Genomic DNA, 27,979 nt, shown 5'->3' with positions numbered 1-27,979 from the left:
GTATTTGCTGCCCTACCCAGACTTAAGGCTAAGTTGGCTGGTTCATTTCCCATTGAAATTACTAGCCTTCTTAACTCCCTGCCCTTACCAGAGAAATGGTGACCCTTTGGCTAAACCAGCATCAGTGGCCTCTCTCTAGAGAGAGTAGCCCTCTCTGTCACAAACGATTTTGGGGCTCATGTGCAGTGAACATGTTGATTAGAAAATACATAAAACAGATCTCAAGGTGGTGCACTGGTAGGGTATCCGACCTCTGAACAAGGGAGGCCTTGGGTACAAATCCCACTTGCTCCAAGGGTTCAATCTCTGAACAGGTTGATTTGAAAATACCAAGAACAGATCCTGTTTTTCCCTCTCCTTTGCCAAAGATAAAGAAAAGCATTGCGAATGCTGGAGATCCGAAACAAAAACTGAAATTCCTGGAGAAACTCAACAGGTCTGTGGGGAGAGAGAAACAGAGTTAATGTTTTGAATTCAGTGACCTTTCTCTAAAGAAGTGCTAGCTGTGTTTCTCTATCTCTCTCCAGAGATGCAGCCAGATCCCCGAGTTTCTCCAGCAATTTCGGTTTTTGTCTCATCTTTTGTTGTGTTAAATGGAATTTGGAATTCGCCAGACATTATTCTTAATATCAATTGCTGTGAATGACTTAAGTTAGAAATTACTTCCAGATCAATAAGGTATGTTAGAACAATTGGGTTCGTCCTCAGAGTATTATGGAATCTAGCTGCTTGTTAGACCAAAAGGCAACCAGAATCACCTTTACAACATCCAAAACCCAAAATACTCCTTTCAAAGGAAATGGCAATTCACTTGCAATTCTATCAACTTAGTCTACCACACTCACTGCTCAAAATGTAGCCCACTTGATTGGCAGTACATCGACAAGCATCTACTCCTTTCAGCGCTGACGCTCAGTAGCAGCAGTGTGTACTGTCTATAAACTACATAGAACATAGAACAATTCAGCGCAGAACAGGCCCTTTGGCCCTCGATGTTGCGCCGATCTATGAACTAATCTAAGCCCCTCCCCCTACACTATCCCATCATTATCCATATGCTTATCCAAGGACTGTTAAATGCCCTAATGTGGCTGAGTTAACCAGATTGGCAGGCAGGGCGTTCCACGCCCTTACCACTGTCTGAGTAAAGAACCTGCCTCTGACATTTGTCTTAAATCTATCACCCCTCAATTTGCAGCTATGCCCCCTTGTACTGAAGCTGAAGTCATTATCCTCAGAAAAAGACTCTCACTGTCCACCCTATTAACTACAATGGAGAAATTCACAAAAGATTTTCAAGTAGCACCTTCCAAACCCATGACCACTATCGTTTGGAAGGACAAGGACAGCAGGTACATAGGAACACAGCACATGCAAGTTCCCTTCCAATCCACTCATATCCTGACTTGAAAATACATTTCCATTCCTTCAGTGTCAACTGGGGCAATATGATGGAATTCCCTCACCAAGGGCATTATGGGTCTATCTACAGCACATGGACTGCAGCAGCTTAAGAAGGCAGCTCACCACTCAAGGGCCACTAAGGAGGGGCAATAAATGTTGGTCAGCTAGCAATGCCCATTGAATAAAAATAAACTCCACAGGTCTCCCAGTAGCCTTTCTAACAATGTGTAATTTACTGATGTGACTTGTATCGGATTGCTATCATACAACATCTTGCTTAAATTTGAAAAAAAGAGCAGGATTAGGCCACGCAGTCTTTCAAATCTGCTCTGTCATTCAATATGATCATGGCTAGTCATCCAACACAGTATTTTGATCCTACTTTCTCCATCCCATACCCTTTGATCCGTTTTGCTCTAAGACCTACATCTAACTCCTTCTTGAAAATATTCAGTGTTCTGGCCTCACCCGTTTTCTGTGACAGTGAATTCCACCAGCTCACCACTTTCTGGATCAAGATGTTTCTCCATATTGAAGTCTTAAATGGCGTTTTCCTTATCCTTACACTGTGACCCTTGGTTCTGAAGACAAGAACCTCTACTCGTTAAGACACGTGGGTGGCTTTACTCTACCACTGTAAACCAAGTAGCCTTAGGCCCAGTCAAGGAAAGGGGATGATGGCAGCAAATTATCCCAACCACAAGATGGTAATAGTTGGCATTGCAGCCCACAAAACAGCCACCTACCACCCTCCTTTAGATTTTTTTTTTGGTAGGCAACTGAGCAAGTGGCTTGGAAGCAGTGAGCAGTTGGCAGGAGCATGAAATAATGACAACGGCCTCGCTAGCCAGGTCTTCATTCTCCCCACCCAAAACCCCATCCCAAGGAATCAGTCCCTCAAAGATTACTCATAGTGAAACTGTGAATGAGGAATTGAGCTTAGCCGTTGATAGAATCCCTCTGATTATTAAGAAAAATGTTCAGCAAAATCTGACCCTCAATCCATACCTCAATTCTCTGCTTCCATTAATATGTTGAAACAATAGTGGGATATAAGAGTTTGTGAACTCTAACCCTTAAATTTGACTTTGGAATTCTTCCCGTAAAGTTGCAGAGTGCTGTGAGGAGGAGGAGGTAACAACATCCATTTTTTAACTTTCTATTTTTCTTTTAAAAGAAAATAAAATCTCACCGCTCGATTGCTTGCCCTATCCATTGCTCCTCGAAGGTTTCGTGGTCATCCTTGAGCAGGAGGAAGGCTACCTTGGCTGGGAATTTACTTGCAGGCATTGAGAATGTTTCCCAGGGTGAAGACTGAGGCAGAGGCAATTAGGTCAGAGTTTCTGCTGGGCGCTTTGAAGGGTGCGGAGTGGAGTAGGATGACTGCTTAATCAGGAAGCTTGTCAGTTGTTGACAGCTTTTCATTCACTTCCCCTTGCCTGATCCAAGTACTCACAGCCAGCACACTGAGTATTACGACCCCTTTAAGGCATGGCATAAGGTGTAAGATCAGGAGAGTGTTTGTGATGGTTGAGGATAGGGTAACAGAAAGTTTTCTTCTGCAAAAAATAAAGGCAGAAAACAGCAAATAATAACCTCCACCCCGTCATCAAAATGCTTTGCCCGCAGCGCCCTCTGGAGCCACCACGGCCAAAGTAACCTCAATTTTCTGGGCTGCTTTCAACAGAAATTTACAAATGTAAAGCCACTTTGTTTTAATAACTCTGCATATTGCGCTCCCTTAAACAAATAGTACATGCATTTTCCATCTCCGCATCCCCACAGCTCCAGAGATTTACCCTGAAAAACTTTTGAAAAGACATGAAACTCTTCACTTCAGCTATACAAACATCACTCTTTACCTGCAAATCCTGAGGGTATGCTCAATTCTCCTGTTGCTATCTGATTCAGGTTAGTTTAAACTTTTCCCTGTGAAGGGACCACGCTTTCCTCTGGATCCTATTTTTCGTAGCACTCGTTGTCCATAAGTGCTACCAAGAATAGGCACTGGACGGAAACATTTTCCAACCATGACAAGTCCTATTTGTGGGATCTGCTACTTGAGACCTGTTAACCTCTCATGAGGCAATGTTGCAACAACCCCTAGCTCCCAACCATGTAAGTGCAAAGCTTTCATAAATCCTGGCACTGGAGTTCCCTTCAAGGGGATCTGAGCTGTCCTCAACATTTACCATCACCTCCTGCTAATGTATTTCTCTTTTAAACCCCATTACACTTTCCACCCATTTACTCACAGCCCTCTGTGGCTTGAACACAAAAGGCTGACTCGCTCCATGCACTATGGGAGTTTGATGAGTGGAATCTAATAGGGTTCTGAGCGACGAGGGCTATGGGGCGAGATCTGTAGCAGAATTGAATGAGAATCCGGCGAGATCTACCTTGACATTGGGAGCATTCTGCACCATGCTTTATATTTTTTTTTAATAAGCAGCGAGTTGCCAATTAAGGTCAGAGTGATTCTTGTTAAATGCCTCATTGATGGCCCAACTCATCTCTATAACATTCAGCTTTCCATCTTAACAAACTCGCCAGCTAGCCGGCCAACGGGACAACGCTACATGGGAACTAACACGGGTACCTGGTAGTTTCAGCACACTGCTTGCTCTGAACAATATCCATGGCCATTCAATCTAACTGCAGCTCAGGGCTTGACCGACAGGCACCAGCTGCATGTGCACCTTGTCGATAGACATCAGCATCTGCCATCTGTCAACCGATCACAGTTAGCATAGAAATGTCAATTACAAGGGCACATAGGTTTAAGGTAAAAGGGAGAATTTGTAAACGATATGAGAAAGACAGGTTCTTTACACAGACGGTGGTAGGTGCCCAGATTGCGCTGGTGGAGACAGATACAGTAGCAAAATTTAGGGGACATCTTGACAGATACATCAATAGTTAGGGAATAGAGTGGAATAGACCACGTAGAGGCAAAAGGCTTTTAGTTTAGAAAGTCACCATGTGGGCCAAAGGTTCTGTTCTTGGGTGAAGAAGAAGGGTGGACATCATGAAGGTGTTATTATCAAGGCTCAGGAGGCAGGAAGGACAGTGTAGATGATCTTCAGTGTGTTTGGAGGGTGCAGGATTTCAACATCCACCACTGAAAGTGGTTTGGCAGCCATATTACTGATCAAGCTGATCAGGTTCTAAAAGCCATTGCCTGTAGTCACAGTCTGCGGCAGGAGGTGAAGAAACCAACAAGAGGAAAAAATATACTTGACCTCATCCTTACCAGTCTGCTGGCTGGAGATGGACCTGTCACTGACAGTATTGGTAAGAGTGGCCACTGCCCAGTCCCTGTGGAGACGAAATTCCATTTTCACATTGACAATACCATCCGTTGTGTTGTGTGGCACAATCCCTGTGCTAAATGGAATAGATTTCAAACAAGTCTCGCAAATCAAGATTGGGAAACTGTGAGGCACTGTTGACCATCAACAGCAGCAGAATTGTATTCAACCACAATCTGCAATTTCAATGGCCTGGCAAGTTCCCCACTCAACAATTACCATCAAGCTAAGGGATCAGTGCAGGAGGGCATGCCGGGAGCAGCACTAGGCATATCTGAAAATGAGGTGTTAACACAGTGAAGCTGCTAAACAGGACTACTTGCATGCCAAACAGCATAGGCAGCAAGTAATAGATAAAGCAAAGTGATCCCACAACCAGTAGATCAGATTTAAGCTGTGCAGTCCTGCCACATCCAGTCATGAATGGTGATAGACAAGTGAACAACTTACTGGAGGAAAAGACTCCACAATATCCCCACTGTTAATGATGTAAGACCATTCACAAAAATCTTCATCCAGAAGTGCCAAGTAGATAATCTATTTCAGTCTCCTCCAGTGATCCCTAGTATCTCAAATACCAGTCTTCAGAAATTTGGGCCATTCCATGTGATATCACACAGCAGCTGAACGCAGTGGATACTTCAAAAACTCTGAGTTCTGACAACATCCCGGCAATAGTATTGATGATGTAAGCTCCAGAACTTACTGCTCCCCTCGCCAAGCTTTTCCAGTAGTTACAACACTGGCTTCTATCTGACAAAGTGGAACCTTTGTCCGGGTATCTCCACTACAAAAAGAAGCAGGACAAATTTGAGTGTATTCCCCACTATCCTCATTCTGGAGATTACTACTGACTAGAAACTGAAATTGTCTGGCCACACAACTACTGTGACTACAAGATCAGGTCAAAGGTGAGAATTCCTGCAGCAAATAACTCACCTCCTGACTCATCAAAGCCTGCCCACCATCTATAAAGCACAAGTCAAGAATATAATGGAATACTCTCCACTTGCCTGGATGAGTACAGTTGAAACAATGCTCAAAAAGCTTGATACTATCCAGCCTACTTAATTAGCATCCACATCCACAAACAATCAGTCCCTCCATCACCAAGACTCAGTAACAGCAGTGTGTACCAATAACAAAATGCATTGCAGAAATTCACCAAAGCCCCTTCAAATGCACCTTCCAATCCCATAATCACTTCCAACTAGAAGGACAAGGGCACAGATTTATGGGAGCACCACCCCCTTCAAGTTCCCCTCCAAAGCACTCATCATCCTGACTTGGAAATATATCAATGTTACCCTAGTGCCACTGAATCAAAATCCTGGAACTCTCTCTGCAGCAGCAGTGTGGGTCTACCTGTCAGCACATGGATTGCAGTGGTTCAAGAAGGCAGCTCACCTTCTCAAGGGCAACCAGGGATGGACAAAACTGCAGCCAGCAACACCCACATTGCATAAATGAAGAAAAAGAACAACATGGCAACAAGGAGTGCAGTTGAGTTGATAGGAACTAGGCTCTTTCAATGATTTTAAATTTGAATATTTTAAGAGGTCACCATTCAACTGACCTGTCAAGCAGAACTTCTCATTGGCTGTGAAGGTGACATCTCGAAAAGCTCATTCTGAACCTGTTGGGTTTTTAACCAATAATCTGACAGCTTTATGATCACTCAGCACTAAGTTCAAATGGTCAAATGGTCCCAGTGGGTTTTGAACTTGTGTTGTCTATACTGTTTAGATACAACCACCGCTGCACATAGACTCCAGCTATAATCAGCAGTGAAATCACCACAAGGTGGCAGCAGATGAATAACGATCGATGGACTTGACGAACTCATGAAATTCAACAGCATCCAGGACAAAACAACTCACTAAACTAGAGAGAATGGGAACTGCAGATGCTGAAGAATCCAAGATAACAAAGTGTGGAGCTGGATGATCACAGCAGGCCAAGCAGCATCACAGGAGCCTGAGATGCTGCTTGGCCTGCAGTGTTCATCCAGCTTCACACTTTGTTATCACAAAACTAGAGTCTAAACTAGCCTCTCTGATGAAGGGTCTAGTCCTGAAACGTCAGCTTTTGTGCTCCTGAGATGGTGCTTGGCCTGCTGTGTTCATCCAGCTCCACACCTTGTTATCTCGGATTCTCCAGCATCTGCAGTTCCCATTATCTCTGATCACTAAACTAGCACCCCATCCACCACCTTCAACATTCACTCCATTCATTACACACTGCAAGGGACAGTAATGTTTAGCACCAAAAGACCATGAGATGCAGGGTTAGAAGTGAGCATTCAGATCATGACTGCCTTGCCACTCAACAAGTTCATAGCTGATCTTAAAATTCACATTTCAACTTTCATGCTTTTTCCCCCATAAGCCGTGATTAAGGATAAGATTGTTGAGTACTTGGTAGTGCATGGTAAAATCGGGCTTCATCAAGGAGTGGTCATGCCTGACAAATCTGTTTGAATTATTTGAGGGGGTAATGAGCAAATTAGGCAAAGGAGAGCCAGTGGATGTGGTCTATTTGGATTTCCAGACGGCCTTTGACAAGATGTCACAAGGAAGCTGCTAATTAAGAAAAGAGCCAGTGGTGTTAGGGCCAAGGTACTGGCATGAAGAGAAGATTGGCTGACTGGCAGAAAACAGAGAGTAGGAATAAAGGAGTCTTTTTCAGGATGGCAGCCAGTGACTAGTGGATTTCGCTGCAGGGTCTACATCGGGACCACAACTATTCATGGTAATGATCTGGACAAAAGAACTCAGGACATTGTTGCTAAATTTTCAGATGATACAAAGGTAGGTGGGAGGGACATGTAAAGTTGAGGAAGCAGACAGGCTGCAGAGGACTTGAACAGTCTAAGAAAGTGGGCCATGATCGGGCAGATGGAATACAATGTGGGAAAGTATAAGGTTATGCACTTTGGTGGGAAGAATAGAGGCATAGACTATTTACCAAATAGGGAGAGGCTTTAGAAATCTGAAGCACAAAGGGACTAGGACTCCTCATTCAGGATTCTCTTAAGGTTAACATGCAGATTCAGTGGGCAGTTAGAAAGGCAAATGTAATGTTAGCATTCATTTTTCAAGAGGGCTAGAATACAAGAGCAGAGATGTACTGCTGAGGTTGTGTAAGGCTCTGGTCAGACCACATTTGGAATATTGTGAGTAGTTTTGGGCCTCATTTCTAAGGAAGAATGTGCTGGTGTTAGAGAGGGTCCAAAGGAGATTTACAAGAATGATCCTGGGGATGAAGGACTTGTCATATGAGAAGTGACTGAGGACTTGGAGCCTGTACTCAATAGAGTTTAGAAGGATGAGCGGGTTCTGATTGAAACTTACAGAATACTGAGAGGCCTGTGCCAAGTGGATGTGGAGAAGATGTTTCCACTAGTAGCAGAGACTAAGACACAAGGGCACCGCCTCAAAGTGAAAGGATGACCATTTAGATTTGATTGGAGAAGGAATATCTTCAGCCAGAGGATGGTGAATCTGTGGAACTCATTGCTGCGGCAGAATGTGGAGGCCAAGTCATTGAAGGTATTTAACACAGATATAGAAAGGTATTTAATTGTTAAGACGATGAAGGGTTAAGGGGGCAGGGAAAGACAGGAGAATTGACAGGAGAAACACATCCGCCATAATCAAATGATGGAGTGGACTCAATGGGCCAAATGGCCGAATTCAGCTCCCATATTTTATGGTCTTACTGTTAAAAGTCTGTTAATGTCAGCCTTTAATATACTTCATGACTGAGCCTCAACTGCCCTCTCTGGTAAAGAATGCCACAGATTCCCTACCCTCTGAGAGAAGATATTCCTCTTCATCTGTGTCTTAAATGGGCAAGCCCTCACTCTATGAATATATTCTTTGGTTCTGGACTCTCTCAGAAGGGGAAAACAACCTTTCTGCATCTACCCTGTCAATTTCTCTAAGAATCTTATAAGTTTCAATAAGATCACCTCTCATTCTTCTAAACTCCACTGAGTACAAGCCCAACCTTCTCAATGTCTCCTCATAAATCATTCCCTTCATACCTGGCACTAGTCTAGTGAACATTCTCTGGACTGCATACACTGCTAGGATATCTTTCCTTAGATAATTTCACAGTATTCTAGCTGTAGTCTGACTAGTACCTTGTATAAATTTGCTTTCACTATTCCCCACTGAACTTGAATAAAAGTTTTTCATATTTTGACAATGAGAACTCCTAAAATCCCTCAGTTTGGTAGCTTTCTACAGACTTTCTCAACTTAAATAATATACAGCTCCTGTATGTTTCCTGCCAAAGTGCATAAGCTCACATTTACCCACAATATATTCCCTCTGGGAAGTTTTTGCCAACTTGTTTAACCTCCAGTCTATATCCCTCTACGCACTCTTTTTGTCATCCTCACCACTTGCCTTTTGGCCCCTTACTATACTCCTTACATAAACATGAGTGTATGGCCAAATTCTGCTTTAACTTCATTCACAGATTTACCGATGACACCACTGTAGTTGGTTGGATCTTAAATAATAATAGGAAAGAGTGCAGGAAGGAATTAGAGAGCTTAACAGCATGGTGTAAGGACAACAATCTGTCCCTCAAAGTCAGCAAAATGAAGAAACTGGTCATTAACTTTAGGAAGCCGAGTGGAGGACGTAACCCTGTCTGCATCAATGGTGCTGATTTGGAGGTGGTTGAGAGCTTCAAGTTCCTAGGAGTAAATATCACCAACAATCTGTCCTGGCCCATCTACATCAAGGCTACAATCACAAATGCACACCAATGCCTCTACTTTCTCAGGAGGCTAAGGAAATTTTGCATGTCTGCTATGACACTTACTAATTTTTATAGATGTACCTAGCATCCTATCTGGATGCATCACAGTTTGATATGGCAACTGCTTTGCCCAGAACTGCAAGAAAATACAGAGGGTAGTGAATACAGCACAGTCCATCATGCAAACCAGCCTTCCATCTATCAACTCTGACCACACTTCTCACTGCCTTCAAAAAGCAGCCAATATAATCAAACACCCCTCCCATCGTGGTTATGTTCTTTTGCACCCTCTTCCATTGGGCAAAAGATACATAAGTTTGAAAATCCGTACCAACAGATTCAAGAACTGCTTCTTCCCCGCTGATATCAGACTTTTGAACGGCCCTCTCAGGTGTTAGAGTTCATCTTTCTCTACACCTTCTCTGCACCTGTAACACTATATTCTGCTTTCTGTTCTATTACCCTCATGTCTTTGATTTGTGTGGATTTTCACTGTATCTCGGTGCATGTAAATAATAAATCAAATTAAAACAAATCAAATCAAATCAATTAGATCTCTACTCGTTCTTCTAAACTCCATAGATTAAGGCCTGAACTACTTAATACTCATCTCTGGAAATAATCTAGTGAATCTCACCAGAGTTACAATTGAGAAAATCTCAGAATACAGAAACCCTGATCCCACTTTCTAGATCAATTAGCCTATCTCAATGAAGAAAGAGTGATCTCAGTGAATCGAATGTTAGAGGGACTGACAGAGTAGATGCTGAAAAGTTAGTTGCAAATTGGAGGTCATAGCCTTATGATGGAAGGTTGACTATTTCAGAATGAGACAAGGAGGCTTTTCTTTATCAAAGGGTTGTGAATCTTTTGAATTTTCTATCCCAGCAATCTGTGGATGCTCTGCAGTTAATAAGTATATTCAAGACAGAGATTGATAGATTTTTGTATTCTCAAGGACGTGATGATAGGGTGGGAAAGTAGGAGCTAGTCAGTCATTAAATGGTGTAAGAGGCTGAAAGAGCTGTAGGGCCTAGTCCTGCTCCCGCTTCCTGTGGTTCTATTGTTTTGATCCTTTCTCTTCCTAACTGCTTTGTCTCTCAGAGTTAAATGCTGACTGGGTCATTTCAAACAGAACTTACAAAATGAAAACAGACCATTTAATCAGAATTGGCTTTACCAAACTTCAGATAAGCTTAGTGGCTGGTGGTTATAGGGCACTATCTATGAGATCCTTCATGTATGCCTGGTCAGCCTGTGCCACTGCATGCTGCCTCAAAGCAGCTGCAGGATGTGTTGAGACCAGCCTACATTTCCTGCCGGAATGTGGCTATGCAAAGGAAGTCTACAGCAAGATGCAGTGGTTTTTGTCAAGGTTCATCCAGAGCAGTGCTGTGCCATTGGACTCTGTGCTCTACGGTCTGTTCCCCAGGACGCACACTGAAACAAACATGGACTGCGTTTGGAGGAACCATCAACTTGGTGTAAGATGCTCTCTGCTCTGCCTGAAATTAGGTCTTCCAGTACACGGAGTTGACTTCAACCAAGTGTGGCAGACTGACACATTCCAAAGTCAAAGACCAAGTGTTAAGTGATGCACTAAAGCTTGGGACAGCTACTGCCAAAGTGCAGTGGGGAAAGACCACGGTCTGAGGTCTTTCTACTGAAGTTAAATGGAGGTCTGTTCAATTATCAAACCACCCTGGTGCGTCAAATGTATATAAGTATAGCACTGTATGTGCAAAAGAGGTCTTTGTTTTGTTTTGGATAGAGTCAAACTTCAATGTTTTGATTTTTTCCTTGTTGTGAAACTGTACAGAACAGAAATGCATTGAGACTATGTATATATATATATATATATATATATATAAAGATATTTGTGAATAAAGCATATTTTGAGATTAAAACTAAAGCTTCCCCTCAAGCAAGTCCAACCAACCCCATGTACGTGTTGGTTGGTACAAAGCTTAAGTATTCCCCAGAAATTACATCTTTTGTTGAAACTTTTCATTTTTCACTTATTAGGACAATTCTCAAGAAATACAAAAGCCAAGGGTAACAACATTTAGAATGCCTACAAAGAGAACACTGTCTCCCCCATGCAATATAAGTGCTGTTTTCCCTTTACTTTCTTATTCTTGAGAATTGTCCTATTTAGTGTTGCTACCAATACTCTTTCCCATTGTGCGGGCCTCTGAGGTCCATGCACAGCAGTGAACTCCAGAACTGGATGTCAGTGCAGCACTCAGTGTGTTGACGCTGATCACCAAGCATGGGGTCTTGGAACTGCTACTCACATGTGCAGCCATGCAGCTTGGGAGGGAACGTTGGTCCTGCTGACTGCAGGATGAAAATCTTTGTTAAAATACATCTCTGTTTAGCAATAGTTGATCCTAACTGCCCTTCAGTTCTATTCTTCCTCCTGTAGTTAACCAGCATCTCCCTGAATGTGTATAAATGTACATTTATAAAACGCTTAAATACAACAACCATTGTTTTAGCTGACATCTTGTGAACCAGCACCCTTGATAAAGTGGTAAAAATTATGTACCTCAAGTACTGTGAAGTTTACTGTATTATTCTGTCCAATTATTGTTGTTTTTTAGATTTATTTACCTCATTGTACATATAATTGTGCAATTAAATGGCCGCGTGAAATATGAACAGTTTCTTCGGCATCGAACAAAAATAGAAGTTGCTGGAAAAGCTCAGCAGGTCTGGCAGCATCTGTGAAGGAAAAATCAGAGTTAACATTTCAGGTCCGGTGACCCTTCCTCAGAACTGGACCCAAAACATTAACTCTGATTTTTTTCCTCACAGAAGCTTCTAGACCTGCTGAACTTTTCCAGCAATTTTTGTTTTTGTTCCAGACTTACAGCATCCATAATTCTTTCGGTTTTTATTTTGATTCAATATCAAGTCAGTTTCTCCTCAAATACCGTGATCTGAGAATTAATTTAGAAAAGAATGGGTGCCTTTGAGAGATGAGGACTGGAATCCTGATGAGTGTAAATTTTTTTTTAATGATTTGTAGAGACATTTTCAGTCAGACTCCATTTGAACCTTCTGCCCTCATGTCCCAGTTCCACGTGAGATCACTGTTGGTGCAATTTAGAAAGCAGCTTGACAGCTATTTGCCAGGAATTTACTTCTTTGATCATTACCTCATTGTCACCAAACCCATCATTGTCATAGACAATTCCAGGTTCTAATCGCTCTCATCTGCTCCTGCTTCAATTATGTCAGCATCACAGACTAACATCTGTATTCAGCCAACTTCTGGCTGGGTGGTTTGTGATGCAGAGTGGTGCCAACAGCATCGTTTCAATTCTTATACTGTTTGCTACGAAGAGATCGCCCTCTGAACATCATCCCTTGCCTGTGGCAGGGAGAGCCTCAGGTTTAAACTCACCATCAATTGTCTCTCCCTAATGAGAGAGCAGCCCTAAGGTCATCAGGACTAAGACATTTTCACTTAACTTACACCTCACATGGTTAGCACTAGCTGAACCAAGTATGACCTGATGAATCAGTAGTCCAGATAATGCAAAAGAAACTTATAAGTAGTATAATGCTAGAGTTTGGCATTGAAAGGTTTCAAGTGATGGTGTTCTTTGGCATCTTGCTCCTTTTTATTTATTCATGCGACGTGGGCAGCACTGGCTAGGCATTTACTAACTGGTCAGAGGGTAGTTAAGTGTTGCCCATATTACTGTGGTTCTGGAGTCACATAGTTCAGACGGCAGATTTCCTCCCTGAAAGAGCATTAGTGAATCACATGGATTCTTTTTAACAACAGTTGACAGTGATTACATGATCACCATTAGAGTAAATTCGTCATTCCAAATTTTTATTGAATTCAAATTTCACCATCTTCTATGGTGGGATTTGAACACATGCCCTCAAACCAACAACCTGGGATTCTGAATTGCACATGCTGTAATGTCGCCCCTAGGCTATCACCTTCCTACTGTAAGGTGAGCCTTGAGAAGACAGATTATTGATACACTGAGTGGAAAACAATGGACTTTGTACCAGAGGATTTGCGGCACGAGACATACTGGACCTGATTGAGGAACCTGGCTTCAGAAAGGAGTTGAGAGCTATTCCCATGGCACTTGTTGCTGACTCCCCATTGTATCCTCTGTAGCTCCCTGACACCACACCCACCACCATCATTCTCCTGTGCTTGATGTTCCTCATTGATCCAGGGCTTTGAATGGTGTAGCTGCCAACCCCCGGGGGCTCTGCCGAGCAAGAGGATGCCCTTGGCAGAGGGGATCCCGCTGGTGTCTTTGCTCCTGACAAGGCCCACTGCTGTCCAGTTCAATACTTGATCGACACTAAATGCAGCAGTGGGCCTGTTAACAAGAGGCAACATGGGGCCCCAGTTGGCTGTCTGTCCTGTGGTTGACATCGTCAGCACTGCCGTTAAAAAAGGGGAGGCGATGGCTTAGTTGTATTATCACCATACTATTAATCCAGAGATTCAGGATATGATCTGGAGGCCTAGGTTTCAATCTTGCCAAGACAGCATAGTGGAATTTGAATTCAATAAGAATCTGGAATTAAGAGTCTAATGAAGACCATTCTCAATTGTTGGGAAAAAACCAGGGAAGGAAACTGCTGTCTTTACCTGGTATGGCTGACATATGACTCCAGAACCATAGTAATATGGTTGACTCATTACTGGTGTCTGGGTAATTAGGGCTAGGCAATAAATGCTGGCCAACTTCCTGTGAATGCGCAGAGAAAATTAAATCCCCATTATCTGAAGAATCATCATGTTTGTATTAAGCCACTGGATGGGGAAAATTGAAGCAAAGCATTTAGTTGTTTGAAGATATAATTCCACAATGAATAAATACCAGACAGATTGGTGCATCAGCTTGAAGAGCAACCACATTTGTCCCTGCACTAAGTGGAAAGGAGAAGTAAGATGGCATGAAGGATCTAGGCCTGAAACGTCAGCTTTTGTGCTCCTGAGATGCTGCTTGGCCTGCTGTGTTCATCCAGCCTCACATTTTATTACCATGCTTTGTTATACCTGTTTTATCCACTAGAGAGTGCCCTTACTCTGTATTTAACAGCAAAATATTTTGTGCGTCTCGTTCCAGTTTCCTTCCATCCACACCTATTCCTTTTCCTTTGCCTTCACCTCCCTACAACAATCTCCCATCCCCCACCCCTAAACTTTCAGTTATCTCAATATCCAATCCAACTCCTGTCTCGGTCTCCCAAAACATCCTCCAGCACAGCAGCTTCAGTGTGCACTATCTATAAAAATACGCTGCAGCAACTCACCAAGGTTCCATAGGACCATAAGATATAGGAGCAGAAATTAGGCCATATGACTCATCCAGTCTGCTCCACCATTCAATCATGGCTGATAAGTTCCTCAACCCCATTCTCCCGCTTTCTCCCTGTAGTCCTTGATCTCCTTGATAATCAAGAACCTATCTATCTCAATCTGAAATGTATTCAGTGATTACTTCACTGCCACTTCTGTCGCAGTGAATTCCATAGATGCACCACTCTCTGGCTGAAGAAGTTTCTCCTTATCTCCGTTCTAAAAGGTCTTCTCTTTAATCTAAGGCTGTGCCCTCGGGTCCTAGACTCTCCTACCAATGGAAGCATTTTCCCAACATTCACTTTGTCCAAGCCATTCAGTATGCTGTAAGTTTCAATTAGATTCCCCCCTCATCCTCCTAAACTCCAATGAGTATAGTCCCAGAGTCCTCAAACCTTACTCATATGTTAAGATTTCCATTCCTGGGACCATTCTCATAAACCTCCTCTGAACCCGCTCCAGGGCCAGTACATCCTTCCCGAGATATGGGGCCCAAAACTGCCTCATCCAAATCCATGACCTCTATTACCCAGAATGTTCATAGACTCCCTATAGTGTAGAAGCAGGCCATTTGGCCCATCAAGCCCACACCATCCCTCCAAAGAGCATCCTGCCCCGACCCACCACCCAATCCACTATAACAAAACAGAAATTGCTGGAAAAGGTCAGCAGGTTTGGCAGAATCTGTGAGTGAATAAACAAAGTTAATGTTTTGCGTCTGGTGACCCTTCCTCAGAACCGGAAACGTTAACTCTATTTCTTCCTTCACAGATGCTGCCAGACCTGCTGAGCTTTCCCAGCAATTTCTGATTTGTTTCCTGGTTTACAGCATCTGCAGTTCTTTCGGGTTTTTTTTACCACCTCCACTATCCTATCCCTACATTTCCTACAGCTAATCTGTCTAGCCAGCACATCTTTAGACTGGGGTAGGAAACCCACACAGACTTAGGGAGAATGGGCAAACTCCACACAGATAGTCACCTGAGGGTGGAATTGAACCCAGGAGGCAGCAGTGAATACCAGTGAGCCACCATACTACTCTTGAGTAAGGTACAACAGTTGCATGGCAAAGCCAACACATTCAATTTCCTCTCCATTCCAAACATTTTTTTTTCCGTCACTTGCGGGATGGAGGCAAGGCTGGACGTGCTGGCATTTATTACCCATCTCTAGTTGCCCTTGAGAAGATGGGACTACTTTTAAACATTCAGTTTCACTTTAGGCTTACGCTTCTGATCTTGGGGCACCCGGAGCAGAGAGGGGAAGCAGATCGGAGGACCTCACCACAGGCTTGTTCCTGGGCCAGGCCAGTGGAACCATCAACAGGGGGTCGGGGCAGTTCATAGCATCAGATTGTCTTCCCTTCTTTCCTGGTAACACCCGCGCTCAGGTATCTGCATGGAGAGGGAGTACACAGAATCTGTTAGAAGAAACAGGCCTCTGAGACCTTTGGGCACCACAGTAGCTCGGTTACAACATGCAATTCCTACAGTGCGGAAAGAGGTCATTCAGCCCATTGAGTGCACACCAACCCGCCAAAGAGCTTCCCACCCAGACCCAACTCCCCATGCTGTTTGTGCTGCCCATGGATATAATGTTGCTTTAATTTTGGACTTTTTGTTTGTTACAATGCCCTACCGGGGCCAGTCTGACCACTTTCATGTTTACTTCACGGAGTGAAAGCAAAGAAACAGCCTTCTTCCTTCACCTCCTATTTCAAAGACTCATGGTGACAGCAGAAAAAAGTGACAGGAGGAAATATCAGTGTCGCTCCAGTCAGGATGAACAACCTCATTCATTTCCCTGTTGAAAATCTGTTAATCTCTCCAGACTGAATAATGTCAGCTCTCTCAGCTTAAGAGAAGCTCGTTTGGGCGTCTTACGGTTCAATGATATTATCCTTGTTTCCTAGATCAAGGAAGCCCAGGTTCAATTCCCATTTGCTCTGGCAGTCGTTAATAACATCTCTGGGCCGGTTCATTATAACGAGGGAAAACCCCTTTTCAATGGTTGTTTTCATACCACAGATGAAATACTACCAGATGAGTTAATGCTATAAGCTGTGCTTTGGAGGAGTGCCTGTGTATTTTCTTTATCGTGCTACCCTTACCAATTCTTAATCCGATGAGACAAATTATTTTGACATAATCTCTCCTGTCTCCCATCCTGTCATGGACTGCACATTCCTCTCATCCTTGCCCCAACCATAACTTAATTAAAACCTTTGAAGTTTATAAGTTTTCCACTTTTAATGAAAGACCTTAGACCTAAAATGTTAACTCTGCTTCTGTCTCCACAGATACCAACAGACCAGCTGAGTATATGTTAGGTGTTCTTGTCAAGACAACAGTTTTGTCTTGATTAAGTTCTGAGGAGAGATTATACAAATTGGGCCTATTTTCTCTAGAATGTAGAAGCTTAAGTAGTGATCTGATCCAAGCTTTCAAGATAATAACAGGAAAAGACAGGGTATGTAGAAATTAATTACTTCTGCTGATTGGAGATTCTAGAACAAAGGGCACAGTCTGAGAATTAGGGCCAGACCATGCAAGACAGATTTTGAAGCACTCCTACACACAAAGTGTGGTAGATATTAGGAACTCTCTACAAATTGTAGTTGATGCTCAATAGATTTTTAGTTTTAAATGGATGAACTAGGAGATCTGCTCCCCACTGAAGTCCACGTCAGAGACATAGACGTTACACAACACCAACCTATACAGGAAATCCAGGTATGACTTTTGTAAGGCCATCAAAAATGCCAAGAGGCAACACCAAACTAAGCTAACAAAGTGTGGACCTGGCTGAACACAGTAGGCCAAGCAGCATCTTAGGAGCACAAAAGCTGACGTTTCGGGCCTAGACCCTTCTAGGGGTACAGTGGATACAGTATACTACATTGGCAGATCCCACCCCACCACTCAAGACATTTTTCCATCCCCACCCTTGTCCTCCTTCCAGAGAGACCACTCTCTCCATGACTCCCTTGTCCGCTCCACACTCCCCTCCAACCCAACCACACCTGGCACCTTCCCCTGCAATCGCAGGAAGTGCTACACTTGCACCCTCACGTCCTCCCTCACCTCCATCCCAGGCCCCAAGATGACTTTCCATATCAAGCAGATATTCACCTGCACATCTGCCAATGTAGTATACTGTATCCACTGTACCCGGTGTAGCTACCTCTACATTGGAGAAACCAAGCGGAGGCTTGGGGACCGCTTTGCAGAACACCTCCGCTCAGTTCGCAATAAACAACTGCACCTCCCAGCTGCAAACCATTTTAACTCCCCCTCCCATTCCTGAGATGACATGTCCATCATGGGCCTCCTGCAGTGCCACAATGATGCCACCCGAAGGTTGCAGGAACAGCAACTCATATTCCGCTTGGGAACTCTGCAGCCAAATGGTATCAATGTGGACTTCACAAGCTTCAAAATCTCCCCCTCTCCCACTGCATCCCAAAACCAGCCTAGCTCGTCCCTGCCTCCCTAACCTGTTCTTCCTCTCACCTATCCCCTCCTCCCACCTCAAGCCGCTCCTCCATTTGCTGCCTACCAACCTCATCCCGCCTCCTTGACCTGTCCGTCCTCCCTGGACTGACCTGTCCCCTCCCTACCTCCCCACCTATACGCACCTCTCCACTTATCTTCTCTGTCCATCTTCAGTCCAGCCCCCCTCTCTCCCTATTTATTTCAGAACGCTCTCCCCATCCCCCTCTCTGATGAAGGGTCTAGGCCCGAAACGTCAGCTTTTGTGCTCCTGAGATGCTGCTTGGCCTGCTGTGTTCACCCAGCTTCACATTTTGTTATCTTGGATACTCCAGCATCTGCAGTTCCCATTATCTCTGATCACAAATGAGGTCATGAGCCAGGAAGTACAGAAAATACCAGGTGTGGAATGCTAAGAGAACAGTTTCAGAGGACACCCAAATTTGCAACATCTGGGGCACACAACCAGCATAGATTTATAAGGCAACAGCAATTTATGTAGCGTGAGGACAGGATGCCAATTGAGCCATAATACACATGGAAGTACAGGAGACCCTGTTAACTGACAATTTTATTTAGCTGATTAAAATCCGATTTGCTACTCGTCTCTGATTGATTAGGCTTTGCCATGGGGAGTGCAGCAAGTATTGCTTTCTTCATAACTCTTTCCTTATTGAAAAAGTACAATGGATGGATATATTCTTTTCACCCAAAAGAATAGTATCCTGAGAGAGGATATAAGTTTTCTAAGTTTAGTTTCTTGCATTCCGGTCCTGATGAGTGCAAGATGAAAAACTCTGTGTCTGTTTTTGGTAATGTGTAAGCTCTGTAAAGGGAAGGTTTCCACAGTCTTCTTGGACGATTATGCTGTTCCGTCATTAAAGATATAGATGGCTGGCGCTGGTTTAACCTGAGAGTTATGATACCTCAAGTGAGGGCTGAAGTTGAGAACATGGGACCTTCATGTTAACATCTGCTGATGTGGAAGTTGAACCCTTGATATTGGTGTTATTCAGTGTTATTACAAAGCAACGGTCAAAGCTAACCAATCTCCATATTACCAAGCAATTAATTGAAAGCTATAAAGGTTTAAGTTGTCACGCTAATGTTAACATGCTCATCCTTTCAAGTTGCTCCAGCATGTTGCTCCTCTTTATCTCTGTAAGCTCTTCCAGTGTCACAGCCTTCCAAAATCTCACTGGTCTCCCAATTCTGGCCTATTGGGCAACCTGATTTTAATTACTGCAATGTTGGTGACAATACCTTCAGTTATTCTATGGCCCTTAGCTCTGGAAATTCCTCTCTGTACGTTTATATTCCACACCTCCTCTCATCCACTTCCTCTAAAACACTCCTGAAAACTAATCTCTTTAATCAAGCTTCTGCCCTAATATCTCCTTATGTGGCTCAGTGTTGGGTGTTCCTATACAATGTTGTTCTATGTTAAAAAGTGTAATATAAATGCAGGTCATTGTTAATGAGTGTTAGGAAAATAGGTAAGATAAAGACTTACCATTCTGTAGGAGCTGCTTAAGAAACTTCTCTTCCCATGCACAAAAAAATGCCTGCAATGCTAAATTTGCAAGGCAGCCTTTCCACCCTATTATGCACACAATGTCATGTCAAAACCATTGGAGTGAGTTATGGTCAATCTACAACTTTTTGATGTGGTGCTTTATTCAATCACCCAGATTATAAAAACATATGTGGGTGGAAAGAATGGCTACTCCCTATGCCTTTGTACTTCATTTCACAATCAAGATGTGATTGTGGATCATACAACATTCTTTCTGTTCAACGTGATTTCAAGAACTTGTGGGCTATGCTAGGAAACAATGTTTCTGTATTTCTGTAGCTGACAGCCTGTGAACCAGATACGTGCACTATTCGAACAGATGCAGCTTAGAGAAACCAACAATGACCTTTTGATCTAACAGCCGAAGTCCTTGGTAATGAGCTCCCTTGAAGACATTGGACCAGCACATTACCGAGTCTGCACTGGACATAGACAATGAAGCCACCTTCTCCGAAATTGCAAAGATGAGGGGTACAGTTGTGGCCATGTGACTCAAACCATGGATACATCACACGCACCTAAGATTTGTTGCAAGAAGAACCTTATTTCTCCATCATGTGGGATAGGCTTGTCTGGACATCATCATCCACGTCCCATGCATATATTTTTAAAAAATTAGTAGAAATGTAGACTTGTTTCTAAAGCCCCAAAAGTCTTTCTGTCTTTAATGGGGTTCATCTCCCTGCCCCACGAGAGTGAATCTTCCAGTGTCTTTTTAACTGTAAGTCCTTTTTACTCAATCTTCTGGGAATACTTCGAGTAGCAAGGCATTCTCTAGTGACTCTGAGGACTTTGGTCTTCTAAATTCACAAAGCTTCATTTCTTTGAACAGCAGGTTCATGCTCACCAGCACTGTGTGTAATGATTTGCCTTAAAACAGACTTTTTTCCCTGATAGGCATAGCATTCATTCTGTAGGCCTTTGTCTCACTATATCCCTACCCAACATTTTTTCATGCATTCTGAGGATGTTGGCATTGCTGGCTGGGCCAGTATTCATTACCCATCCCTAATTGCCCAGAGGGCAGCTGCGAGTCAACCACATTGCTGTGGGTCTGGAGTCACATCTAGGCCAGGTCAGGTAGGGATAGCAGTTTCCTTCCCTGCAGAAAATTAGTGAACCAGACAGGTTTTCCTGATAATTGACATGGTTTACAGTCATTATTAGACTTTTAATTACAGATTATTATTGAATTCAAGTTCCATCTTCTGTCATGGTGGGATTCAAATCCAGGCCTCCAGATCATTACCTAGTCTCTGGATTAATAGCGCAGCAATAACACACTAGGCCATAGCCTCCCCCACCTCCCACCTGCCTACATATGTTCTGAGCCACAAGGCAGAGGACCCTCTGAGATTTTGGGAGTATGTCCGTACATAGTGAGAACATAGTGAGCTCTTTTGTGGCCAGATATTGAGGCTTGCACTTCACTTTTAATCGGTATTGTTCTGGGCACCTGCTCCCATAGAAAACAGGTCACATTGTCTCTTAGAAGCTTTCATAGAAGATCAAACTTTCCACTCCAAAATATACTATTTTACTTTGAAATAAAGGAGTAAGTTTAAAACATAACCACTCTGAAGTAGCCAATAGTCATAGCATAAAGCATATAAATTCAAGGTGAAAAATGAAGACAAGTCACAGCTTGGCCAAGAACAAATTGAATTTTACCATGGCTGAACAAGGACACACTTTGTTACAGTTTTTCTTTTGGACAATTCAGGATGATTTGCAAGAATACTAATTCAAGGGGAAAACAAATGTTCAGACTGCAAGAGAGGAAATTATTGAATGATTGGTAAGTGGACTCTGATTAGCAGAGGCATTGCCATGGAAAATGCATACAGAAATGATGATCGACAGTTAACTGCCAGACATGGTTGAAATTTTAAACAAGGCTGGTTGACTGCTAGTCAGAACATTGCCCTGAGAAATGAGCCAGGTCTGCAAATAGATGGCTGCAGTTTTAAAAATCATATTTATTGGATTATATTGTGAGTATTACAGGATGTTGTCTTTACCTGGAAAAGCAAGAGGAAAAGTGGACAGAATGGAGCTGATGTGTACTAAAACAGAGGACAAGTCCTTAAGATATAGGAGCAAACTTAGGTCATTCGGCCCATCGTATCTACTCTCCCATTCAATAATGGCTGATATGTTTCTTGACTCCATTCCCCCTGTAACCCTCGATCCCTTTATTAATTGAGAATCTATCTATCTCTGTCTTAAATACACATGTTATTAAACATACTCAATGACTTAGCCTCTACAGCCTTCTGCAACAATGAGTTCTATAAATTCACCACCGACTGGCTGAAGAAATTCCTCCTCATCCCAGTTCCAAAGGGTCATTACTTCACTCAGAGGCTGCGATTGACAACAACATTTTGGTTGGCTCTGGAACAGGTGATCCTGGCTTCTGTGGGGTCAACACATCAGAAGCATCTCACCTGCAAAGCAATAGCTTCAAAATTCTTTCTATCTGTGTCTGTCTGTCTCTCTTGTGTGGAGGTATTAAAAGTCATCAGTAACAGCTGGCTGGCACCCTCTCACCTTTCTCTGCAGATCTCCCATAGAAAGAAGTATAAAATATATTTACGGACATTGCAAAGATTAATTCAGTCAGCGTCATAATCAAATAATTGAACTGTGTATCCCTCCCATTTTATGTCTTTCAATGTAAAGCGCTTATTCAGAAAAGGAAGGAGACAAAAACAGTTAATTACTGATCAGTTAATACCTGATGTTGAGAAAACTTTGGAGTCCATTATAAATCATAAGATGAAGGAGCAGAAATAGACCATCAACCCAGTGAATCTACTGCACCAATGAATGAGATCATGGCTGATATGATAATCCTCCATTTGTCCCATAAATTTTAATTCCATTACTGATTTAACATCTACATATCTCAATGTGAATATACTTAATGATCCATCACATATTGCTCTGTGCAGTGGAGAATTCCAGATTCATTATCCTCTGAGAGAAGAAATTTCTCTTCATTTTTAAAACTTCTCTTCACCTCAGTGTTAAATGAGTCACCCCCACTCTGAGATTATGTTCTCTGATTGTAGACTCTCCCACTGGGGGAAACAACCTATCATCATCTATCCTGTCAAGCCCCCTAATCATAACCAATCATATTTCAATCATGTTTCAATTAGCTCACTCCTTATTCTTCTAAACTCAATGTTTGCAGGTCCAGCTGACAGAACTCTCTTCATAAGAAAATCTCTCTATACACTTACTGCCAAAGTGCTTAGCTGCACAGCTTTCACGTTGTAAATAATTTTGGCCCCAGTACTGATCCCAGTGGCAGTCCGCTAGTTACAAGTTGCAATCCTAAAAATGTGTACTAAAACAGAGGACGAGTCCATAAGATATAGGAGCGAAATTAGGTCTTCTGTTCATTGGTTCAATCCACTTTCAGTTCTAATTTTAAAAAAATAATTTATGGAGTGAGGACATCACTGGCTAGGCCAGCACTTATTGGCCTTCCCTATTTGCCCAATGTGCAGTAAAGAGTCAAACACATTGCTGTGGTTATCTTTGGAATGCTATTAGTCTCTTCTACTTTAAAGACAATGCAAAATATTTAATCAATTCTTCTATAATTACCTAGTTTCCCGTATTAATTCCCCAGCCTCTTTCTCTATACTCACTTTGGCCTCTTGTTTCTTCTCTAGATCGGAGCTCTTCATATTCATTTTTATATTACTTGCTAGTTTACCTTCATAGCTTTTTCTTCCTTTTTATTTGGTTTTTTGTTGGATTTTAAAACTTTCCCAATCCTTTTAGTTTACCACTAATCTTTATAATGTTGCATTTTTTTTTGTTTCAGTTTGATACTATCTTTAACTTGCTTGGGTCATCATGGTTGGTCTATCCTCTTCCTAGAATTCTTCCTCATACTTATATCAGAAGTCATGAACTATTTTCCTAATTGTCTGCCATTGTTCCTCAACCATCTTTTCTGTCATGTCCTTTCTCAGTTCACTTAAGCCAGCTCTCCTCTCACTCCTTTGTAATTACTAGTATTTAAGTTTATTACAGCTTTTTTCTTGATGCACCTTGCTCACTCTTAAATCAAAAAATGAATTTTACCATATTATTGTCATTCTTTCTTGGTGATTTTTTATTCTGAGGCTATTTATAAACTTGCCTCATATATTACCAGATCCAAAATAGTCTGATCCTGATTGGGATAATAACATATTCCTCTGAGATTCTGTCCTGAATACATTCTGCAAATTCCTCTACTTCTACCGATTTGATATTCCTAATCCACATGAAGATTAAACCCCTCAGAAGTAACCTACCGCTTTTTTTTAAACATGCCCTCCCTATTCTGATTTATACAGTATAGCTGTCAGGGAGACTGTAGACTGCTCACATTAGTGTCTTCTTCCCCTTTTTATTTCTTGGCTCCACCCATATGAATTCTACATCTCCTAATCCAAGATCTTTCCTCAATATCATACTTATTCCATCCCACACTGAGAAGAGCTCCCAGCCACCCTTTCCTTTATTCATTCACATGATATGGGTTTCACTGGCGAGGCCAACATACATTTCTCATCCCTAATTGATGGTTGATATAACAGTACAGAGGGCAATATCCCATCACCAAGTCACCCTTTATTTACATGTGCACAGTACAATGGCTCTACCCAGCCAGCATCAAGCTAATCACGAGACAGAGGAGACATTTTGAATCTTATGTTTCTATCTATCAGCCAGGATTCTCTGATTGGCCCTGGTTAACAATCCTAAGCAAGGATCTCTTAAACTATCGGATCCACCTGACCCTGGTTCCAGTCACTATAAGAAGTCAGCAATATTGCTGAGGGCCTGGATTCATCTGTAGGTGAATCCTTAGACTAGCTAAGGATGGAAGTTTCTTTCTTAAAAGGACATTGGTGAGCCAGATGGGTATTCTCTGACAACCAATTAATGGTCATCATTAGACTCATCATTCCAGCCTTTTTTGGGGTATTAATGTCAAATTCCACCATCTGCCACGGGAGTGGAACCTGGGTCCACAGAACATTATCTGGATCACTAAATTAACAGTCCTGTGATAACAGCACTAGGCCATCACCTCCCTTCCTGCCTGTCCTTTCAGAAGTCACTTACCCTTGAATATTCAGTTTTCACTTTGATTTCTTGTAACCATATCCATGTAATTGCTATAAGGCCATACCAATTAACAACAATTTGTGCCACTAATTCATTTAAATGTTTGCATTTACGTAACGAGTCATTGCTTTTTGCTGTTTTGTCATCTTTTTCCCTTTTGACCCTATTTACTGCTTCTTTTATGTTTATAGATTTTGTTCAGCCCTGTCCTACTCTGGGTATCATTAGCTAAATTGCTGACCTGAAATGCTGCCAGGCTATTTTGTTTTGTGAACCTGTGTAAGCTCTCTCCAGAACTTGGGCCCACTAATTATTTCAAGCACTCTCTTAAAGCCCTAGTTGTTTGATTCTTTATGACATTGGCCCAGGCACAGTTCAAGTGAAGTCTCTCCCAATAGAGCAGCTGTCTTCCATCACAATACTGGGGCTATTCTCCCACAAACTGAAACTCATTCCTCCAGCACCAATATTTGAGCCATACATTTAACTCCTTGACTTTATTTGTCCTGTATCATTTGCCCTTGGCTCATGTAGTAATCCAAAACCTTTGTGCTTTGACCATTTTGCCAAGCAGTATGGACATAATAATGTCATGTTGGTTTGGCAGATAGTGTTCAGAATTTACAACCAGTGATTGCCACATATGGCATTTTTGATCTAAGAGGGGCCACAGGGCGTCTCGCCAACTTTCGTATCATGACACGGAAATGTTCTTGTGACTTTGTCCATGCCATAAAGGGAAGGAGCTTTCAAAGGGAATATTTTGCATTTATGAAGAGCAGACTGCTATCGTTCTCCATGCCCAACATATGACAATAATCTGGGGTTGGTTCAGAGATGACAAGAGAAAGAGTGTTCCCCTGTGTGGTTGCATCAGTGTACACTATTCAGTGGGATACATTGATGAACTTTGCACTCTTAACAGTAACTTGCATTTATTCAATGCACTTGATATAATAAACTGTCCCAGTGCCTTAAATTATGACACTGACCCAAATAAGGAAATATTCAGTCAGGTATCAGAAACATAGAAAATAGGAGCAAAGTAGGCCATTCAGCCCTTTAAACCCATTCTGCCATCCAATATGATCATGGCTGATCATCCGACTCAGACCCCAGTTCCCACTTTCTCCCCATACCCTTTGATCCCTGTAACCTTAAAAGTTATATCTAACTACCTCTTGAAAGCATTCAATGTTTTGGTTTCAAACACTTTCTGTGGCAGAGAGTTACACAGGCTGATCACTCTCTAGATGAAGACATTTCTCCTTATCTCAGTCATAAATGGACTACCCTGTATCCTTAAATTGTGACCCCTGGTTCTGGACTCCCAGTCATCAGGGCTATCCTTCCTGATTTCTGCTCTCTAGTCTTGTTAGAATTCTATAGGTTTCTATGAGATTCCCCTTCATTTTTCTAACCTCCACTAAATATACTCTTAATCGACCCAGTCTCACTTCATGCATGAATCATGGAGTCATAAAGTCATACAGCACTGACACAGATCCTTCAGTTCTAACTTGTCCACATCAACCAGACCTAATCCCATTTGCCAGCATTTGGCCCATATCCCTCACTGACCAGTCTACTATACAGAACCTTGTTAGTAAGGTTGGGCCACATGGAGTCTTGGTGGGAGCGGGGGGTGGGATGCTAGCCAATTGGATTCAAAATTGGCTTGAAAGTAGGAGACAGAGGGTGGAGGTAGAGGTTGCTTTACAGACTGGAGGCCTGGGACCTGTGGTGTTCCACAAGGATCAGTGATAGATCCACTGCCTTCCCTCATTTGTGAATATAGGAGGCGTGGTTACTAAGTTTGCAGATGACAACAAAGTAAGTGGTGTTGTGAACAGTGACGAAGATTATCTTAGAGTACAACAGGATGTTGATCAGATGGGCCAGTGGGCTGAGGAGTAGCAGATGGAGTTTAATTTAGATAAATGTGAGGTGTTGCATTTTGCTGAAGTGAATCAGAGCAGGACTCACGCAGTTAATGACAGGGCCCTGAGGAGTGTTGCTGAGCAAAGACATCTACAAGTGCAGGTGCATTTTTCCTTGAAAAAGGAGTCACAGGTAGACAGGTTGGTGAACAAGGCATTTGGACAGAGGAAGTGGTGGAAGAGGGCTTAAGTACAACATTTAAAAGGTATCTGAATAGGTATGTGAATAGAATTAGAGTCATACAGCGTGGAAACAGACCCTTTGATTCAATTTGTCTGGGCTGACGAGACATCCCAATCTGACCTTGTCCCATTTGCTCACATTTGGCCCATATACTTCTAAACCAATCCTATTCATGTACCTAAGTTTAAGAATCCTTCCTGTAGAAGGGCAGCCAGAATTATATGCAGTATTCTGAAAATGGCCACACCAATATCCTGTACAGCCACAATATGACATCTCAACTCCTATACTCAATGTTTTGACCAATGAAGGCAAGCGTGCCAAAAGCCTTCTTCACGAGTCAGTAGAGAGTGAGAGGTTTAGAGACGGTATTTCAGAGCTAGGCAGCCTGAAGTATGATTATCAATGGCAGAGTGAGGCTAATCAGGTATGAATGAGAGGCTAGAATTGAAGGAATGCAAAATTTGTCTTTTATTCTTTAACAGGATGCAGGCATTGTTGGCTAGGCAGCATTTATTGTCCATCTCTAATTGCCCAGAGGGCAACTGAGACTCAGTAACATTGCTGTGGGTCTGGAGTCACATGTAGGCCAGACCAGGTAAGGATGACAGTTTCCTTCCCTAAAGGGCAATAGTGAACCAGATGGCTTTTTCCTGACCATTGACAATGGATTCATGGTCATTGTTAATTCCAGATATTTTATTGAAGTCACATTCCAACATCTGCTGTGGCAGGATTTGAACCCAGGTCCTTGAAATGTTATTGAGGTCTCTGGATTGATAGTCTAGCAATAATACCACTAGGC

General features: G+C 42.5%; 2 long non-coding RNA genes across 2 annotated transcripts in view; one reads left to right on the top strand and one right to left on the bottom strand.

Annotated features, from left to right (window-relative positions):
* LOC125460465 (uncharacterized) overlaps window positions 1–3,458 on the bottom strand; it is a 38,423-nt gene extending 34,965 nt beyond the window's left edge. The window contains exons 1-2 of the long non-coding RNA XR_007249264.2: window positions 3,267–3,458; window positions 2,597–2,963 (exon numbers count right to left, since the gene is read on the bottom strand). This is a non-coding gene — a long non-coding RNA (uncharacterized LOC125460465). The remainder of the gene's footprint in view (window positions 1–2,596; window positions 2,964–3,266) is intronic.
* LOC125460466 (uncharacterized) overlaps window positions 1–27,979 on the top strand; it is a 106,095-nt gene that overhangs the window by 52,125 nt on the left and 25,991 nt on the right. The window lies entirely within an intron of this gene.

This window comes from Stegostoma tigrinum, chromosome 11, assembly GCF_030684315.1.
Source record: "Stegostoma tigrinum isolate sSteTig4 chromosome 11, sSteTig4.hap1, whole genome shotgun sequence".
NCBI classification, from domain to species: domain Eukaryota; kingdom Metazoa; phylum Chordata; class Chondrichthyes; order Orectolobiformes; family Stegostomatidae; genus Stegostoma; species Stegostoma tigrinum.
Note: the sequence above shows the minus strand (reverse complement) of the source record. Positions and strands in the feature narration are given on the sequence as shown.